General features: G+C 36.4%; 1 pseudogene; it reads right to left on the bottom strand.

The window, feature by feature from the left end:
• The window catches only part of LOC131409251 (UDP-glucuronosyltransferase 2B31-like), a 74117-nt pseudogene extending 61784 nt beyond the window's left edge, over positions 1–12333 (bottom strand).
• Positions 12334–22513: the final 10180 nt, after the last annotated feature.

The raw sequence follows: 22513 nt of genomic DNA on the forward strand, positions 1-22513 counted from the left end.
TTATTAATCTATCTTCAATTTTGCTTATTTTTTCACCTGCTCCTTCAAATCTACTGTTGAGTCTCTCTAGTGAATTTCTCATTTATTATTATAATTTTTGACTCCAAAATTTCCATTTGATACTTTATAAAAATATGATTTATCTTTTTTTTACATACTCCCTTAGATGGGACATTGTTCTACCTTCCTTTACTTCTCTAAGCATCATTTCATGAAGGTAGGTTGTTTGCTTCTAAAAATTTACCTATTTTTTCCAGGTTGTCCAATTTGTTGGTGTATCATTATTCATAATATTCCCTTATGTTCTTTCTATTTCTGGTATAATATCCTATTTTGTTTCTCATTATATTTACTTGAATGTTTAGTCTTTTTTCATAGTTCCCTTTAGGTCTTCAACCACATTTGCAATAGTTAATTTGAAGTTTTTGCCTGTTAAATCCAACAACTAGTCTCAAACAGTTTCTATTGCCTGCTTTTTATCCATGTAGGTCACATTTTCCTGTCTCTTTACATGTCTTGTAAAATTTTTGTTAAAAAATAATATTTAGATAACAGTTTGTAACAATTCTCAATACTAGTCCTCTCCCCCCAGTTCCATGTATTGTTTTGTTATTTGTTTATTTGCCTGATGACTAATGGACTATTTTCATGAAGTCTCTTTCCCGTGTGGCGTGAAGCCTGTATATATTGCTAGTCAGAGGGGGAAGCCTTTGGCATATTCGCATTACCTGGGATTATAGTGGCTTTAGTAGGGCACTTTCTGTGACTGTTTCTTTTCTTGCTGTTAACCTTCCCCAATTGCTAAGTGATTGCTCTGTAGTTTTTGATAATGCTTTGAGGGCATAAATTACTCCACAGTCTGACCCAATTAAATTCATGCTCTTTGCAGGGGTATATTTTGAAGTTAGTATCTGAAGTTTGTTCTGACTCTAGGAAGGCTCTTTTTAGTTGTGTCCTTCTCTGGTTTTCTCTGATAAACTAGCTTGCCTCTGGTTAACTTGTATCTGTCATGAAGTAACCAGCATCCTCTTAACTGCTTACAAACAAATCTTCCACATTTTAGGCTTGAACTTCCCAAAATCTGTTTCAAAAGAAGTGAGCTCTTTTAGGGATAACTTTGGAGCTCTCTGTTTTATGCCTTAATCTCCCTTTGATCAAAATCTCTGAATCTTGGCTCCTAGAGCTAGGGTAGGGACAGTGGCACACTTCTCCTGAGTGACATGCATGTATTAAGAGTAAGGCAGTAGCTTCTATTTTTAGTTTATGTCTTACATCATGGAATCTGCATCTTATGAATGAGTTAGAGCAATGGCTATATGGGAGTCAGTATTCTCAATATGTTGTGCCTGAATAGAACCTCTGCCCTGTGGGTGGTGCTGGGTGGAAGAAAGGAGAATATTCTTGGTTGTACTTGTCTGTAGTTTAGCCTCTGTAACACAATGCTGGTGTGTGTGCATGAGAAATTCAAGTGGCCTGACCTGTCGAAGAAGATACCATAGCACTCAAATGAGAGCTGTGGGAAGTGGGGGCCCTGTGTTCTTTCTGAACCTACATGATGGAGTAGATTCTCTCACTCTGAGTAAGTGGGGTGGGAGAGAGAGGGATCCGGTGGTGCTTTCAATGCCACGGGGTCTCACTGACTTTACTAAGTGTTACTATATTTTCTTGAATAAATGTGTTGTAATTTGCTGTATGCTTTTAGGTCAATTCCTAGACACTTTAAATGTTTTAAAACATAATTTTCACTAGGTATGCTTGTTTCTCATGGGAGTTGGTCCATGAAGGATGTCACGCTGCCATTCAGGAATTGGGAGGTTCACGGTGTTCTTGTTAAATTCTCTCTATATTCTACTGAATGTTATTACATATATTCAATAAAAGAGCAATCAGAAAGTTAAAAATAATTTTTATACATCAGAGAAATTCAATTTTAGAACCAAGAAGAAGTGTGAAAAGTATGGAAAGAGCATCTGCTTAAGTTATAGTTTTGTATCTTCTCTTTTATTTCTTTTTGGTGTTTCCTAATAGTATGTAGAGTGATGTTAACAAAATGTCAATTTGCTAGGGCCTGGGGATGGGTGAATGAGAAGTAACTATCTAATGATATATTTTTTCCTTCTGAGGTGACGAATATGCTCTGGATTTCGATAGGAATGACAGTGGCACATCATTGTGAATGTATTAAAGACCACTGAATGGCACACTTTATAATGGTTGAAAAGCTGTTTTTTATGTTATATGAATTTTACCTCAATAGTAAAAACACAAATGGCTGCCCAGTTTTGGCCCAGAGGCCATAGTTTGTCAGCCCTTGGTTTGTACCATAAATTTAATCCCTACATATTTAGTTTCTATATATTTCATAGGAATTATTATCTATCTGCTATTACTATTATCACTTATATTTGAAACATGTTACATTAAAATATCTTAAGTTACTTGTATGAAGACTAAAATCATTGAGGAGATTTTTCTATGCATTTAAATGATAATAATTAATGCAAATTATATTTCACTAAGTGCAGCAACTATTTTTAGTGCTTTACAATGTTAATACATTCATCCTTTCAACAACCCCTCGAGGTAGTTAATACCATTAGTTTATCTGCATTTCTCTGGTAGGGAAGCTGAGGCGTGGTGAGTAAGTAACTCGCCCAACCCCACATGACTCTTTAGTGGTGTTACAGGGACTTGAATCCAGGCTGTAAGACCACTCTGGGCCATAGTACAAGCTGTTAACCACCATGCTGTGGTGACTCCTTGTTCTGAGTTACAGTATTTTTAAAATGTAACATTTATAATTTCCCATTTTTGTAGCTATCTCTTAATCATAATATTGTTACAAATGTATAATTTGAAAAATGTAGAAATATTGTTCCAGTTATCTCCCACTATATAACAAACTGCCTGTAAATGAGCAGGCTAAGAACATCAACAGTCATTTTATTATCATCTCTCATAGTTTTGAGTGTCGACAAGGCTCAGCTAGGTGATTCTGCTACAAACTTTCTCAGGTGGTTACAGCAATTTGGTGTCTGGGGCTGTAATCATCTCTGGGACATATCTGGTGATTGTTTTGAAAAGACTCAAACTGCTGGAGAAATGGAACAACTGGGACTTATGCATATCTATACATTCTCTCCACCAAATGGCCTGTTTATCGTGGACACTCTGGGTACTACACAGGGCTCCACAGTGAGTAGGGAGACAGAGAATGAGAGACAAAAAATGAGTAGAAAGAGATAGAGAGACACCCATACACACAGACAGAAAGACCAAGAGAGACAGAGAGTGTGCTGCATTTTGTGACTAAGCCTTGGAACTTAACATGCAACAGTTGTACTGCATTTCTTTGTGAGGCTGCAATAAGACTTACTAAAGTTCAAGAGTGGGGGCATTACTTCATGAGAGGGGTGTCAAAGTATTTATAGTCATGTCTCAAAATCACCACATACAAGCTTTTGAAGTAAACCAGCAAAGGTCCCTAAGCTGTTGTAAACTTCATTCAATATTGACATTAAAACCACAGTAATGTTGTTAAACTTGTGTGTGAAGATTTTTAAAACCTTTGAAATTGTATATACATGTTGTAATATATTTATTTACAATATTTTAAATATGAAATAGATGTCCTAAAAAAGTCCCAATTAGATATATTAGATAGTATACCAGATTTTCAGTCAATTCAAGTGTTCCAAACAAAACTAGACATTGGTAATGTGATACCAAAATCTTAGAATTTGATATCTTTTTTTTTTTTTTTTTTTTGGTGAGATTAGCCCTATGCTAACATCTGCCTATCCTCCTCTTTTTTTTGCTGAGTATGACTGACCCTGGGCTAACATCTGTGCCCATCTTCCTCCACTTTATAAGGGACGCTGCCACAGCATGGCTTGCCAAGCAGTGCGTCGGTGCGCCCCCAGGATCCGAACTGGCGAACCCCAGGCTGCCGCAATGGAGTGCATGCAGTTAACCGCTTGCGCCACCGGGCCGGCCCCCTAGAACTTGACATCTTGAATCAATATTTTTATTTCACTAATTATTTTTTTAAACCACATAATTAATAAATGAAAACATTATGTGAAAGATCAAATAATGAAGAAGTATATAGGATAAAAATTGAAATTCTCATCATTGGAAATTCTGTGTAGTCCTCCTGATCATTTTTTCTGTTGTTATACAAATTTACATACATTTCATTTTATTTCCAAAGAAGAGCGTCATGCTTGTTTTTGTAATTTCTAGACGTTGTTCTTTATTTAGTAATGTGACATGGAAAGCATTCAACAACATGGCCTGTGATCTACCTCTTTTTTCTACTGGCTATATAACTTACACCTAACTTATTATAACTTATTCACTAATGATAGTCATTTAAGTGCTAGTGGGAACATTCTAAAAATAATTATGAGCCTGTGCAAGTATTTCTGCATGACAGATTCCTAGACGTAGAACTGCACTAGCAAACAATATGTTTAAATTTTATTTTAAAAAGTATTTCCACATTATGTTTCCTCAAAAATAGTTCCACCAGATTATTTGTTTGGCAAATCATCTGTAGGAAAATAATTTTTTTACTTCATTTTCATTTCCTGAAGCCCTGGTGACCTTTGTCATCTTTATATGTTATTGGCCATTTTATTTCTGTGAATTTCCTGTTCATATTCTTCAACTATTTTCATATTGTCCTGTTTGATTTTCTGTTGGACATTTGTAGTAGTTCTCACTATGCAGTGCATACCAATCCTTTTTCTGTTACATGTGTTGCAAGGTAGATTTGAGGAAAATTAATTTTGCCTATATGCATGATTTCACAATATTGTCTAATATGGCACTATATTTTTATTTAAAAATATGTCAATTACCTAGAGTGGATGCATGGAAAAATCTGTGGTCAACTTTTCCTATTATTCCCTCAGCACCAAAGTTTTAATTTGTTTTTAAAATAAATTATGCCTTAGACTGGAGAATGTTTGTTGTAAGGCTTAGATGGTGATCTTCTTGACCAATAAAGACAGATATGCTTTTCCTAACCTGGACCACTTTGATCATAAAGTGCTTTCCTGATGTGCAGGTTTCAGGAGGGCCTTCAGATTCTTTTGGTTTGATTTACCAGTTTTCCAAAAAAATTATGTAATTTTATTCTTCTTGCTGTTACTGGTTATGTCAGTCATAATGTGCCTAGTTATAAGGAAAAGGATAAATATTTTATTTTTGTCATGACAACAGATTTAATGTTTACATAAAAGATTTATGGGACACATGGGGTACCAGGCTCCTGAGGAAAGAGACAAAAGAATGAGACACGCTGATCTAAAGGGTGGTTATAATGAATAATAGTCATTATTTCAAACTGTCTTCAACAAACACATTGGATTTCACACTGTATCTGTAAGTAGCTAAGTAATGTTGTGTCTTGTTTTGCAAGAAGCAGCCATATATATGTTCATGTACATTTGAAGAGAATGAAAATTCAGTAAGTCTCTTTAGAGTACAGGTTCCATAGTACCTCACTCTACATTTGAGAACTTACCTCCAGTATCAAAGGCTGAAAATGAGAATAAAAGCAACATGGTGAATATTTTTAAAAGCCATGAGGAAAAGAGAATTAGGTTGTGAAATCAGATTTTCACATATATCTCAATTTTATAATAGGAAGTAGGTAACAGTGGTTTTATTTCTAATTCCACAAGAATTCCACTGGGAAATGGGTTAAACTGGACAAAGGCAAATGGCTTGCCATGTATTTAGGAAAGGAGTGATGCTGAGGCTGGATGCACAGTAAAACCCAAGTAATGTTAGTGGTCTACCTAATGAAAGGGCTAATCTTTTTACACAATTCTAATTATTGAACTGTTTCCTTAGCAAAAGACAAAACTGGAAAATTTTGGGCCAAAACGAAGTTAAAATATTCTGAATATCTGAAAAACAATATGGATACTATAAGTAGACTTCTTGTTCTTCTGGTGTCTATGCACAACATTTATTGTTAATTTTAGTTTTTCCCCAGTTTTTCCTATTTGGCATGACATATTTCTAAATATTAAACAGGTAGTAAATCACTTGAAAACAAATTTTGTCCTGATAAGTTAAACTGTGAAAATTTGTTTTGTCATGGAGGAAGGGACCCTTACATCGTAACTTCTTGCTGGAATTAACTGGAAGAATCCCATCTCTTAGGTATACCAGCTTTAGGCCTCAGTAGACACAACTACTCCCTTTTTTCCTTCTTGCCCGTTTTAGCAAACTTTTGGCAATAAAACAGATAACACTTTATGATGACAACTTTAACAGTTGCCAAACATGCCAGCAGGAGTCCAAGCACACCCAAGAGTGGTACTGGAACCAGGTGAGGTCATGGGCTGCAACCCGAAGGTGTTTGACTCCTTTGTGGTGCGTGACAAACTTGATCCAGGAGACTGTTGGATCTAGAGGCTTCATTGGTTGATCACGATGAATTCTTTTGTGTGTGTGTGTGGTAATATTGGTTTATAACATTGTATAAATTTCAGGTGTACGTCATTATACTTCTATTTCTGCAAAGATTATATCATGTTCACCAACCAAATACTAATTGTAATCAAATCATGATGAATTCTTGATAATTTCATGGCATTCTCTTTACATCTAAATGAGAAACACAGAGATGGCGACCTTGAAAGGAAATTAATTTGCCTAAACCATTCAAACCTATGAAACGTTTTGTCCTACAAATGATTTCAAAATGCATGCTTAGTGTTGCAGAAGTAGCAGTATATTTCTATTTGTGTCTCAAGAATGTTTGACTTTTAAATTGGAATTTTCTGTCTGTCAACCATTTCTAAAGTGAAGATAGAAGATAAAGTGGGAAAGTTAAATCCTTTCTAGCAGGGGAAATGATAGTGGCCATTCTACTATTTAGTTCTACTAAATAGTCCTATTTAGTTCTACTAAATATTTCTTGCTTGTTCTAGGCAGGTTTTCTGGAGAATTATTTTAGTTTAGTCATTAGTATTTTATTTCTCTGACTATGAGCACTAAGAAAAAGTTAATTATGATGGGAATGACTTAAGTCTTTTTTTTCTTTCAGCTCTGTGATTTATACCTCACTTTAACCTTTGTCAGAATTTCCCAAGTTGTCCCCCATATCACTCTTTAAACACTGGACGTTACGAATCACTGTCATTCATGAGTCTGGTATTACTGTTTGAAATTTGCATGAAATAGTCCTAAGATTCCCTTTTATAATGCAGAAGTATACTTGTATAATTACTTATTTGAGTGACCATACTTCTGATTTGTCTATGTATGACACCTTTTGCACTGAAATCAGATTGTAAAATGATGTCCTAGTAGAATGTGCAACTTGTAACTGACAATGATGGGTCCTTATTATCACCTCACTGAGTCTCCCAGGGAGCAGCTGCCCCAGAGGGGGAGAGTTGTAGCAGGGCCTTTTCTAGCAGAGATCTCATCACCTTCTTGTGTAGCTCAGTTCAAACTATAAAGCTTCTGGTTAAGACGTGTTTGCCTGGAATTGTTTCAGAATTATTCTGTCCTGTGGTCCCTGACTCGTGCCAATTTTTAAATTTTGTTGCTTTCTGTGCTAAAAAAATTCTTCATCGCTCAAAGTACTTCCACCTCTCATCCAGCCAAAACAAAATGTAAGGAGACAAAAATTTCCTTGGTATCTGGTCGAAAGCATACTCATCTTTTTTCCCCCCGCCGGTCCTTCTGCTTTAAATTGATTGTTTTTTCTCTATGAAAAATAGTGACTTAACTCTTCTAACATAAAATGTTCACTCTCTTGTCCTGATCAGTGTTTAAAGCTTCTTTTTCCTAAAAAAATTGAGATATAATTAACATGCAACGTTGTGTATGTTTAAGGTATACAACGTATTGATTTGACACATTTATATATTTCAATCTGAATACCATTGGATTGTTAGCTTACACCTCTATCAGGTCACAGATTTAACATTTTATTTGTGTGTGTGTGCAGAGAACATTTTAAGATCTAGACTCTAGAAACTTTCAAGTATATAATATTGTTGACTACAATCACTATGCTGTGTCTTATATCTTCAGAAATTAATCACCTTCAACTTGTGACTTTGTACCCTTTGACCAACATCACCTCAAACCACCCATCTCCCCAGCCCATGGTAACCACCATTCTGCTCTGTTTCTAGAAGTTGGCTTTTTTAGATTCCGCAAATAAGTGATATCATACATCATCTGTCTTTCTCAGTCTGATGTCTCACTTAGCATAACGCCCTCAAGATCCATCTGTGCAGTCCCAAATGGCAGGATTTTCTTCTTTCTCATGGCTGAATAAAATTCCATTATGTGTGTGTGTATCACATATTTATTCATTCACCCATTGACAGACACTAAAATTGTTTCTATATATTAGCTATTGTGAATAATGCTGCTGTAAACATGGTACTGTGGATATCTTTTCGATATCCAATTTTTCTCACCTTTGGATATATATCCAGAAGTGGGATTTCTGGATCATACGGTAGTTCTATTTTTAATTTCTTGCCGTACCTCTATACTGTTTCCACGGTGGAGCCAACAGCATACATGCCCACCAACAGTGCATGAGGGTTCTGTGTTTTCTTGTAGATTGTTGAGTGTTCTTAAAACAGCGATTTTGACTTCTTCATTGGGTAAATCATATATCTTCATGTCTATGTATTTGGTTACAGGAGGATTAATGTGAACTTTCAGTGATCTCATGTTTTCTTGATTGTTCCTGTTCTTCTGAGTTTTGTATTGCTGTTTTTACATTTGAAGCAGCAGTCACCTACTTCAGCTAACTGCCTTCTCTACTAACTGCCTTCAGGGTAGAAATGCCTTTGTCAGCCCTGCTACAGATGAGGCTTTCTCAGACCTTGTATATATACACCTGCTCCATGCTTCTTCCTCCCTCTTTTGGCAGAATTCTTAAGCCTGGATGTCTTTTCTCCATCCTATAAAGCACCAGGCCAGAGGCTGATAGCCTCCCTTTCATTTTCCTGAAGGTGTCGCTGCAGCTCAAGTTTGTGGTTTCTCTCTTGTCCCAGACCCATGCCTGCTTTCTGCTCGTGCTTCCTAGACTTCTATCAAATTTTACTCTTGCCACTGCCCCTGGCAGCATGTACAGGGAACTGGCGGCAGAGGGGAAGAAGTGGGGGTTTGGAACACAGTGCTCTGTGGGTGCCCACAAACCAGTTAGAGGGATCTGCAGGAGAGGTTTTATTCACGGTCTGTGGTCAGGTTTCCTGATGGATTCCAGAACATAGTAAGGAGGAACTAAGCCCCTTTAACGTCCTCTGGGAATTTTATATGCCACTCTCCTGATCTGCCCTCTTCTACCAGTCACTAGGATCCTAATTTAATACTCTGGATGCTGTGAGAAAGAAATGAGTCTTTGGAGGCATCCTAACAGCTGGGGAAGCTGGGCATTCACACACGGGCTCTCCTTTTCCCCTGTGGGAGAAATCCTGGGCCTTCTCATAGTCTTAAACTGTAATGCCTTAGAGGAGGGGTGATGCTGGCAAAGTTAAGCTATTCCTCTTACTCAATCCAATGCATTGAAACTCATGTATTTTGTGCTCCAGGCAAATGCTGGAACTTCTTCTCTGGAAAGCTGGACTTCCATAAAAGCTTTCTTATCTGTAGGTGATTCTCCAAGGCAGTGTTCTGTAGGTGCTCCTTGACTGGTCTATGAGGAGCTGGAACCAACTCACAATCACCTGTAGGTACCACAGGCAATACTGGAGTCTGTCTGCCTATTACCAGAAGCACAGGTGAGCAAGACTCCTCCTGGTTCCCTTGGCTATGGTGCTTGATCCCAACACTCCCACTAAGGCACTTTTGTTGATGGATAGATACCAAATTTTGCTGTTGAACCAAGATTGCTGCTGTCGCTCCTGAGGTACTATGATCCATCCCCATAGGATGTTCTCTAGCATTACAGTAGCTTTATGTTTTGTCCTTATTATAATACTTGTCACTCAATTTTTATTACTTGCTTATATTCTATCTTTCAAAGTAGAATGTCTGGTGTGTTGGGGCAAAAAATGTGCTTACACTATTTCTCTGCTTATCCAGCACTTATCCCTGGACTATGCCAGTTACTTTAAAATTGTTCTCTGAATGAATGGCTGATATTTTCTTATGTGTTGAATAATGAGGGCTTAATTTAAATGACCCTATTCCCAAAGTCTCCAAGTATAATAATTCATTCTGTAATGACAATGAAAATCACATACTTGCAATAGTTTAGAAACATATGAGCTTCTATTTGGCAGGTCACTTTACCCAGCTTCCAATCTCTCTCTCATGGTGAGTCAAACATTCGAAAGAAAGAATGAGAATCCTTTCTATTGAAAATGCAAAATAAACAAAGCAAAAAAAGCAGATATAGGTTATCTGAGGCAGGGGTTTGGCAGGTTTGCAGTGGAGTCCTCCAAGAAATTCAAAATATGGTGAGAATGGGCAAGAAATTCAAAATCATGATAGGTTCAAATGAACCACATTTCAGCTTTCCCCATTAACTCAGGTAATGTAGTGGCTCTTCTTGGAGGGAAAGAAAGCAAACAAAAGGTAGAGGAAATGAGAATATTGTAATGTGAATATACCAGGTAATTTTCTGGAAGGAGCTTGGAATGACAAAGCCAAAGGTGTTTAAAAGTGTCTGTGGTTTGAAAATACAAATATGTGTGAGTGTGTGTATGTGTATACATGTATACATATATACACACACACATATGTGTTTTATATATATGTTGTTCATGCATATATAAAATATAAAGTGTAAGAGACTTTCATCTCTAACATCACATCAGTACATTTGCAATCATAAGAAATTATTAAACCCAAGCCACTATAGAATTAAACATACATTTGATTACTCTATAAGTTGCAAAACTAACAGATGCAAATATAAACAAAGATTTCAACTTTTCAATCAATTAAACATGTTTCCCTAGAGTACTCAGTCTAGTTTCTACAATTTAGCAAGTTATAACCTTGACCCTAGATTTTCCAAGAAACTGTGAGGTTTTTGCATGTAATGCTATTCTCGTATGTGGTTCATGTTAGAAACTTAAAAATATTTGCTTATTAAATAAAAATATTTTCAAATAACAGCTGGAAATTTTTCCTAAACTATTATAATAGAGGTGGTTACTCTTAATTTTGGCTCATTTTGTCTTTAATGAAGAGACAATTTTCAAAAAATATAGTTTAATAACTTATATGTCCACCATTTAACAAATCTAGGTCTTCATACAGATGATTTACATGTACTTGGGGAAGGAATGTGAAATCTCCAATTATAGGTTCCAGAATCTGGGCTAGAACAACTATATCTCTCTGTCGTGAAGGAATCCTACAAGTAATACGACAAAAAGCTTTAATAGTAAATGAAACCAAACTATACAAGAGGAAACAGTTTCTCAATGACCATATAATTTAAGCATTTCCATAATATTTATCAGATTGAGAGATCATTTTATAATTTGATTTCATGATTTCACTTTCAAAAAACATATTTCTCTGACTTTGTATTTGTACAATGCACCATCCAAGACACTAAGGGAGTTAGGACTTCAAGCTGCAAACTAAAAGCATGACTTACCTAGTACTTCACTATAAAACTGATCACACTTCTTCTCATTAAGCGTTTGGAACCGAAAGTCAAATTAAATCACCTATGTAATATTTTGTACCCCTCCAGGAATGTCATTTGATCACTTAATTCTGACATAACAACAAGTACCAAGGACGGTGGAAATGGAAATCCTCCGCTATACTTGTCAATTGTGTAGCCAGGAGAGACACGGAGACTGTACACTAAAGGTATTTTCAGTAACTCAGCCAGCAGCTCACCACAGGGTCCAACAGCATCTGCGAGAATGACATCAAACCTTGACTCTGGGTAGTTGTGTTATAAGTTTCTTGTTCAAAACTACATCTTTATAGAGCTTTTCAATACAACGAGACAATTCCAAAAAGAGTTCTTGCATTAGTGAAACATATGTCCAAAATGTATCTTTTGGCAGACCGAATGTCCGTGTGTCAATCACTTTTCTGAAAAAAATCCTCAAAATCATGTTTTGATAAGATGTAGGATAAATCTCAAATTTAATAGCAGACGGTTTGTTGAGTTCAACAAGAATGGAAGCTAAGATGTGTGAACACTCACTTCATGAACTCTCTGGACAAATTCATCCGGGATTGTCTTCATATTGATCCAATGGCTATATTCTGTGGCCACACCAGCACATTTCCACCACTCCCAGGGCTGTAGTAACAACTCAGCTGTAGCAACAGCAGAACAGAAATCCATTTCATATACATCGTGGTGAAACACAATGCTCCTTTTCAAATTACTAATTCCTTCTACCATTGCTCATGCTTCTATCCAGGGAACATGCAAACAGGAAGTTAAAATATAACTCCTCCACCTCAAGGTAAATACATTATATGAACAGTCAGAGCATTTTTTTTTGGCAAGTAGAAAAAACAAAAAGTAGATGAACCCATTTTTATACAAATGTGTTTAATGTCTGCACATGCTATCATCCAGCTAAGAGTCAATGATCTTGTACGTGCAAGACAACTGTGTTATGTAATATATGATAGATGAGTGTGAGAACTATAGGTAGTGAGAAGTGACTGTGTCTGTAGACTCTATGAAGAAACAGAGATAAAGCTGTTACACAGCTGACTCAGAATTTCCTGGATGATGATTCAATAGGTTTTATTTTCTTATAAAACTTTGTTCCACAAGTAATTTGCACACCATGAAAGTGATGAATTTAAAGTGTACAATTCAGTAGTTCAGGGTATGTTCACAGAACTGTGCTACCACGATGATGATCATATGAAGAGCATTTTCTTCTCCTGAAAGAAACCTATACCCTTTAGATGGAACACCCTAATCTCTGACTCCCCAAGCCCTACTCAATCATTAATCTAGTTTCTGTCTCTTAGATTGATATTTTCTGAGCATTTCCTATAATCTTCACATAATATTTTAAAGATTTATCTGTATTGTAGCACATATTAGAGCTTCATTCTCTTTTATTAACAGATAATATTTGATAACATGGATAATACCACATTTTGTTTATTTGTACATCACTTGATAGACATTTGGGATTTTTTTTTTCTAACTTTTTGACTTTTATGAATAATACTCATTAACATTCACGTGCAAGTTATGAATGAACATGTTTTCCTTTCTCTTGGGTATATACCTAGAAGTGGAACTGCTGCATCATATTGTAACTCTATGCTTAACCATTGAGAAATTTACAGACTATTTTCCAAAGTGACTGCACCATTTTTCATTCCCACCAGCAATCTATGTTGGTTTCAATTTCTCCATATACTTGCCAACATCCATTGTTATTTGTCTCTTTCATTACATCCAAGCTAGCGGAGATGAAGTCATATCTCATTGCGGCTTTGTCTTACCTTTCCCTATGGTTTAAAGATGTTAAGCATTTTCACATATGCTTGTTGACCACTTGTATATCTTCCTTGGAAAAATGTCTACGCAGAACCTTTGTCACATTTTTGATTGGGTTATTTGTCTTCCTCTTGTTGAATTGTAAGAGGGTATATATATATATAAATCCCTTATAAGTAGTGTATAGAAACACAATGGTTTTTGTATATTGATTTGTATCTTGCAAACTTACTGAGTTTATTTATGAGTTCTCATATTTCCTCTGTGGGGTCTTTAAGGTTTTCTACATATAAGACCAGGTCATCTGTAAACAGAAATCATTTTATTTTATCCATTCTGATTTGGTTACATTTTAATTTTTTTGTTGCTTAATGGTCTGCCTAGAACTTCAGTAAAATATTGAATAGAAGTGGTATGAATGAGTATCTTGGCCTTCTTCTTGATTTTAGAGAAAATGCTTTCAGTTTTTCATCTTTGAGTATGATGTTAGCTGTAGGCCTCTTATATACAACCTTTCTTATGCTCAGATAATGTTCTTCTATTCATAGTTTGTTGACAGTTTTTATCATGAAATGGTGTTGAATTTTGTCATATGCTTTGTCTGCATGTATTGAGATGATCATGAGTTTTATATTCTCCTCTTTTTTTTTAAATTGACGTAGAATATTATATTAGTTTTTGGTGTACAATAAAGTGATTTGAGATGATGAATTTTTTCTTCTCCATTCTGTTATTGTGGTATATCACATTAATTGATGTTTATAGATCAAAACATCTTTGTATCCCAGAGATATATCCTACTTGGTCATAGTGTATGATCCTTTCAATGCGCTATTGAACTTTGTTTGCTAGTACCTTGTTGAGAAGTTTTGCGTCCTTGTTCATCTGGGCTATTGGTCTGTAGTGTTCTTGTATGTCTTTGTCTGACTTTGGTATCAAGGTAATAATAGCCTCACAAAATGAGTTTAGTAGTGTTCATTCCTCTTCAATTTTTTGGGAAAGATTATGAAGGATTTCCATTGACTCTTCTCTAACTGGTTGGTAGAAAATGAACGTGAAGCCATCTGGTCTTGTGTTTCACATTCTGGAACGTTTTTGATTACAAATTCAATCACCTTACAAGTTACAAGTTTTCTCAGATTTTCTATTTCTTCGTGGTTCTGTCTTGGTAGGTTTCATGTTTCTAGGAATGTATCAATTTCTTCTGGATTATTCAATTTGCTGGCATATAATTGTTCATAGTTTTCTTTTCTTTCCTTTTTCTGGCATCAATCATGATGTCTCCTCTTGTTTCTGCTTTTATTTTGATCTTCCCTCTTTTCTAGTTAGTCTATCTTATGGTATGTCAATTTTGTCCATCTTTTAAAAGAAACAACTTTCAATTGCAATGATTTTTTTCTGTTGTTATTCTATTTTATTTATTTATGTTCTAATCTCTATTATTTCTTTTCTTCTGGTAACTTTGGGCTTTGATCATCTTTTTTGAGTTCTTTGAGGTGTAAAGTTAGTGGTTTTTTGAAATTTTTCTTCTTTTTATTGTATTGTTTTTCATTATAAACCTCCTCCTCTTAATTCCCATTTTGCTGCATCTAATAATTTTGGTCTGTTGTGTTTTCATTTTCATTTTTCTCTGCACATGTTCTAATCTTCTTTTTAATTTCTTCTTTAACACATTGGTTGTATAAGGCTGTGTTGGAATTGGTTAATATCCACAGATTTGTGAATTTTCTGGTTTTCCTTCTGGTCTTGATTTCTAGTTTCATTCCATTGTGGTCAGAGAAGATTCTTGGTATAAATTCACTCTTGTTAAATGTGTTACTACATGTTTTATAAAACACATTTGATCTATGTTGGGGAATCTTCTGTGTGTGCTTACGAAGAATATATGTCCTGCTGTTGATGGATGCTGTGTTCTGTGCATGTGTGTTAGGTCTATTTGGACTATAGTGTTGTTCAAGTTTTTTGTTTCCTTATTGATTTTCTGTTTGAATGTTCTATCCATTAATGACAGTGGGTTATTGAAGTCTCCTATTATTATTGTATTGCTGTCTATGTCTCCTTTCAGACTAACAACGTTTGCTTTATATATTTAGCTGCTCCGATATTATATGCATATATATTTATAATTCTTATATGTTCCTCATGAATGACCCTTATATCACCAAATAATGCCCTTCTTTGTCTCTTGTGATGATTTTGTCTTAAAGTCTCCTTTGTCTGATAGGAGTATAGCTATCTCTGCTTTCCTTTTGCTACTATTTGCATCGAATATTATTTTCCATTCTCCCAGTTTTAGCCTATGTGTATCTTTAAATCTAAAGTAAATCTCTCGCAGACATTATGTAGTTGGCTCTTGCTTTCTTATCCATTCATCTATGCTACATCTTTTCATTGGGAAGTTCAACCCATTTACATTTCAAGCAATTATTGATAGGAAGGTTTTACAACTGCTATTTTTAAAATGGTGTTCTGCCTTGCTTATAGTACTTTTGTCCCTACTTTTCCCTCTTCCTCTATTCTTTCATGTTTCATTGATTTTTTTTGCATTGGTAAGATTGTTGTTTAATTTCCACATATTGCTGGCTTTCAAGTTTTCTTCTTGTAGCTGATTTCTACTTTATATTATTATGGTTGGAAAGATATTCGACATGATTTTAATCTTCATAAAATTATTAAGATTTGTTTTGTGGCCTAACATATGATGTATCCTGGAGAATATTCCATGTGCACTTGCGAGAATATGTATTCTGCTGCTATTGAATGGAATGTTCTGTAAAAGACTAAGTCTATCTGGTCTAATATGTAGTTTAAATTCTATGTTTCCATATTGATTTTCTGTCTGGATGATCTATCCATTGATGAAAGTAGGGTATTGAAGTCCCCTATTGTTATTGTATTGCTTCCATTTATCTCTCAAGTCTGTTAATATTTGCTGTGTTTATTGAGGTGCTCCTATGTTGGGTGCATAAGTACCTACAAATGTTATATCTTATTGTTGGATTGACCTCTTTCTAACTACATATGACCTTCTTTGACTCTTATTATAGTCACTGGCTTAAAGTCTATTTTGTCTGACATAAATATAGCCACCTCTGTTTTCTTTTGGCTTCCATTTGCACAGGATATCTTTTTCCATCTCTTCACTCTCAGTCTGTGTGTGTTCTTAAAGCTAAATATTGTCAAAAGAGTGAAATGATACATAATCTCAAAATAAGGTTTATTTTCAATTTCATATACTGAGATGGCATTTTATTTCCAGAATTATTAATGAGTACAGGACTAAATTAAGCAAAAATGTACATCAGGTCCAGAGAATGTAAACCACATATCCCAAATCCAAATCCATATGTCTTTGCATTTTATTCTGAGTGTTATTCAGTTAATATTTGCTTAATATATTTAGGTGCTTCTATATTATATGTATATATGTCTGCAATTGTTATACCTTCCTGAAGAACTGACTCCTTTATTATTATATAATGATCTTTTTTGTCCTTTGTTACTGTTTTTGTCTTAACATCTATTCTGTCTGGGTATAGCTATCTCCCTATCTTTTGTTTTTCATTTGTATGAAATATCTTTTCCTATCCCTTCACTTTGAATCTCTGTATGTCCTTAAAACTGAAGTGAGTCTCTTGTAGGCAGCATATAGTTGGGTCTTGTGTTTTTATCTTTTCAGTCACTCTATGTCTTTTGTTTGGAGAATTAGTACATTTACATTTAAAGTAATTTTGGATAGGAATGGACTTACTATTGTCAATTTGTTCATTGCTTCTTGGATGTTTTCTGATTCATTTGTTCTCTTCTTCTTCTGTTTGTCTCTTCCTTTGTGTTTTAAGAATTCCTTGAATAGTATGCTTAGGTTCCTTTCTCCTTATCTTTTGTGTATCTATTATAGTTTTTTGCTCTGTGGTTACCATGAAGCTTACCTAAGACATCTTATACTTAGAACTATCTATTTTAAGCTGATAACAACTTAAGTTCAAACGCATAGTAAAGCTCTGCAGTTTTACTCTCCCCCCCATAATATGTTTTTGATGTCACAATGTACATCTTCTTACCTTGTGTATCCATTAACAAATTTTTGTAGTTACGATGTTTTTATTACTTTTGTCTTTAACTTTGATATTAGATTTATAAGTGATTTACCTACCACCATTACATTAGAGTATTATGAATTTAACTCTATACTTACTTTTACCAGTGAGATTTATACTTTTATATTCTTTTCTGTTACTAATTGGCATCCTTTTGTTTCAGCTAGAAAACCATCCTTTAGTATTTCCTGTGAGGATTGTCTGGCATCGATGAACTCCTTCAGCGTTCCTTGTCTGGAAAACTCAATATCGTTCCTTCAGTTCTGAAGGACAGCCCTGCCAGGGAGTGCGTTCTTTGTTGGCAGCCTTTTTTTCCAGTACTTTGTATAGTTAGTGCAATTCCTTCTGGCTTGCAACATTTCTGCTGTGAAATCTGCTTATACTCTAACAGGATTGCTTTGTATATAACAAGTTGTTTTTGTCTTGATGCTTTTAAGATGCTCTCATTGTCTTTAACTTTTGATTGCTTAATTATAACGTGTCTTATTGGTGTGGGTCTTATTGGCTTCATCTTACTTGGATATCCCTGGGATTCCTGGATGTAGATGTCTTTATCTTTCTCTAGGTTAAGATGATTTCAGCCATTATGTCTTTGAATAACTTTCTGCTTCTTTCTCTCTGTCTACTCCTCTGGGAGCCCTGTAGTCTAAATATTGGTTTGTTGGATGTTGTCCCATAAGACCCTTTAGTTATCTTCACTCTCTTTTATTTTTTTTTATTTTTGCTATTCTGATTGAATGCCTTTGAGTTCATTGATTCTGACTTCAATTGTTCTAGTCTTATTTTGAACGCCTCAATTGAATTTTTTTAATTATTACATTTTCATCTCTGTTTGGTCTTTTCTTATATTTTCTATCTCTTTGTTGAAATTCTCATTTTGATCATGCATGGTTCTCCTGACCTTGGTTAGCATATGTATGAACATTATTTGAACTCATTAAGGTTCAAATTATCTCCAATCCATTAAGCTCTGTTCCGAGGTTATTATTTTGTTCTTTATTTGAAACATATTCCTCTGCCTTTTTATTTTCATTGACTCTGTGTTGGTTTCTATGCATTAGTTAAAATCATCACCTCTCCCAGTCTTGAATGTCTTATGTAGGACATGAACCTTATTGTTTAGCCTGGCTTGAGCTCTTGGTTATTTTTGCAATTTTCTTTTTTCTTAGTGACTCCTGGTAGTTGAGGGTGTTCCAAGACATATGCCTATCTCAAAAGGAAGGATCTCAGAACTACACACAGGCTGACTGGATGTCAGACCCTCAGGCAGCAGCTTTTAAAGTGTGTAAATAGGCCTCCTTCATGGACAGAGTGGGAGATGGATGTTTTTGCTTGCTACCTCTGAGCTGAGCCCTGGGAAGATAGCTCCTTAAGAATTGTGTTGTTGTTTGCTACAGACCTGTGGGAACTCTAATTTCAGGTTCTGCTCACCACAATGGCCAAAGAATCAATGGGTGCATCTTCTAGGCGGTAGCTACAAAAGCCAGGGCTACAGAATTGTGTAGAAATTCCTTCCAGGGAGACACCAGTGACATTGAGCAGGCAGGATGGAGAACATGGATATGGAACCCCCTGAACTCCCTTGTCTCCTGGAGGGTTATAGTCAGGCCCTGATGTATGCGAAAGTATATACCTGACCCTCAGACAGCAGTTTTTGAAATATGCAAATAACCTTCATTCAGGGAAAGAATTAGAGATGGATGTTTCTGTCTTCTCCCTCTGCTCTGACTTAGGAGATAGCTGCAATAAGTTATTGTGAGCCCATTAAGAACTGTTTCTTTGTTTACTATAGTCTTGTGGGCCTCACAGACACAAGCCTCCTTGTCATTCAGAGCTCTGTGGTTTGGTTCCATTCCCTGAGGTGGTAGTTGTAAAAGTCATTATACTAGATGTTGGGTTCAAACCCTTTGCTTATCAGGAGGCAGCTGGGAATTGTGAGTTCCCTCCCATTTGTATGGTGCCATGCCATGCAGGAATTTATGACCAGAGTGTGTCTTAGCCTTTCCTACCCATTTTGATGTGGGTATATTTTTTGATTGCCTGATGTGTAGAAGTCACTCAGCTAGTTCTTGGATTTCTTTCAGAGGGATTTACTCCACGGCTAGGTGTAGATTCAATGTGTCTGTGGGAGATGGTGAGTTCCGGAGCCTCTTATGTCACCAACTTGGGCTAGAATCTAAAGAATATACTCTTAATCTACCAATACATGACAGGAAAGCAACAAGGTAAATTATAAAATACTTTGAGAAAAATGTAAAGGAAAACTCTACATACCAAAACTATGGGATCCAGCTGAAACAGTGTTGAGAGAAAGTTTATACCTGCAGTGGCCTGCATTAACAAAGAATAAAAATGCCAAATAATAACCTAAATTGTACCTTAATGAACTAGAAAAAGAATAACAGGCTAACCCAAAGCTAGCAGACAGAAGTAAATAATAATGATTAGAATGGAGTTTAATGAAATGGAGAATAGAAAACAATAGAGACAGTCAACAAAACCAAAAGTTGATTGTTTGAAAAGATCAACAAATATGACAAATCTTTAGTTAGGCTATCAAAGAAAAAAAGGAGAGATGTCAGAGAGAAGATGGTGGTGTTGGAAGATCCTGAGCTCACCTCCTCCCACAGACACGGGAAACCTACACCTCACCTGGGCTATTTGCCTCTGAAAGGGACCTGGAAACTGTTTGAAGTGAAGCTTCACAACAGGAGACAGCACAGAAGGGTAGGAGAGGCAGAGATATGCTCCTGTTAAGGAACAAAAACACACATTAGCTGTGGCCTTTTATGGTCATGAGGGATCTCAAATATGAAACATTTCCCTGAAGAGCAAGGGATTTGAGCTCCACATCAGCACCCCAACCCTTAGATCCTGCACGAGGAGACAAGTCCTCAAAACACCTGGCTCTGAAAACCAATGGGGAATACATCCAGGAAAGCTATAGAACAGTAAGGAGAGGAAAACTTACTCTTAAAGGGCTCACACACAGATTAACTCAACCCAGATGCCAACGGAAAAACACCAGATGAACAGTGCATAGACCATAGCTGAGGAAGACCTGCTTAGTAATCTTGGAGCACCAACTGGAGAGGTGGTACACAGCAGGGGCTCTCCCCAGGGACTGAGACACTGGTGGCAGCCATTTTTGTGGTCTCATTCTACTGTGGTAAGGCAGGCCCTGAGGGTGCCATTGTGTGGTCCTCCCTCTAGCGTGCTAGCGCTGAAAGCCTCACCCGCTCCTCCACCCTGGCTGGACCTTGCAATTGGCTGGACAATAACTCTGCCCAATTGCATGCCCACAAGAGTCATGGCGGGGCCTTGCAGCCAGCCAGGCCAGGGGCCTACCTGGCCCATCAGTGCACCAGCAGCACTTGTGGCCCTGTCACAACAGGAGGGCTCATGCAGCTCACACAGTGGACAATTCTGTAGTACCTGGCTCTGGTGGCCAGTGGGGATTGCACTGGATGGCCCCACAGGACATCTCCTACAGAAGGCCACTCATTCAAAACTGGGAGATGTATCTGATCTATCTAATACGTAGAAATGAACACAGAGAATTGGGCAAAATGAAGAGACAGAGGGATATGTTTCAAATGAAAGAATAAAAGAAGAACCTCAGAAAAAGGACTAAATGAAACTGATATAAGCAATCTACCTGATAAAGAGTTCAAAGCACTGGTCACATAGATGCTTACCAAACTCAGGAGAGCAAGGGATGAAATCAATGAGAACTTCAGCAAACACATAGAAAATATAAGAAAGTACCCATCAGAGCTGAAGAACATAATGATGGAAATGAAAAATACACTAGAGGAGTCAATGGAGACTAAATGATACAGAAGAATGGATCAGTGATCTGGAAGATAGGGTGGTGGTAATCACCCAATCAGAACAGTAAAAAGGAAAAGGAATTTTAAAAAATGAGAAAAGTTTGGCCCGGCCCCGTCGCATAGCGGTTAAGTGCGTGTGCTCCACTACTGGCAGCCCCGGTTCGGATCCCAGGCGCGCACCGACGCACTGCTTCTCCAGCCATGCTGTGGCCGCGTCCCGCATACAGCAACTAGAAGGACGTGCAGCTATGACACACAATTATCTACTGGGGCTTTGGGAGAGCAAAAAAATGAGGAGGATTGGCAATGGATGTTAGCTCAGAGCCAGTCTTCCTCGGTAAAAAGAGGAGGATTAGCATGGATGTTAGCTCAGGGCTGGTCTTCCTCGCAAAATAAAGAAATAAATAAAAAATAAAAAAATAAAAAATGAGGAAAGTTTAAGTGACCTTTCAAACATCAAGTGTGCTAACATTCTCATTATAGGGGTCACAGGATGAGGTGAGAGAAAGAAAGGGGCAGAAAACTTACTAGAATAAATATTAGCTGAAAACTTCCCTAACCTGAAGAAGGACACAGACATCCAGGTCCAGAAAGCACAGAGAGTCCCAAATAAGATGAACCTAAAGAGGTCTACACAAAGACACATTATAGTTAATCTGTCAAGAACTAAAGATAAAGAGAGAATCTTAAAAGAAGCAAGAAAAAAGCAACTAGTTATGTACAAAGGAACCCCCAAAAGACCATCAGCCGATTTTTCAGCAGAAACCTTACAGGTTAGAAGGAAGTGGCATGGTATAGTTAAAGTGTTGAAAAGAAAAAACTAATAACCATGAATACTATACTTGGAAAGGTGATCATGCAGAATTGAAGGAGAAATAAAGAGATTCCCAGACAAGCAAAAGCTAAAGGATATCATCACAACAAAACCAGCCTTATAAGCAACGGTAAAGGGATTTTTTTAAGTGGAAAAGTAAAGGCCACCACTAGATAAGAAAATTATGAAAGAAAAAAACTCACCGGTAAAGGCAAACATAGTAAAAGTAGTGGATCAACAACTTATAAAGCTGGTATGAAGGTTAAAAGACAAAAGTAGTAAAATCAGCTATGTCTATAATAAGTAGTTTAGGGATACA

This window comes from Diceros bicornis, chromosome 8, assembly GCF_020826845.1.
Source record: "Diceros bicornis minor isolate mBicDic1 chromosome 8, mDicBic1.mat.cur, whole genome shotgun sequence".
In the NCBI taxonomy this organism is placed as follows: Eukaryota; Metazoa; Chordata; class Mammalia; order Perissodactyla; family Rhinocerotidae; genus Diceros; species Diceros bicornis.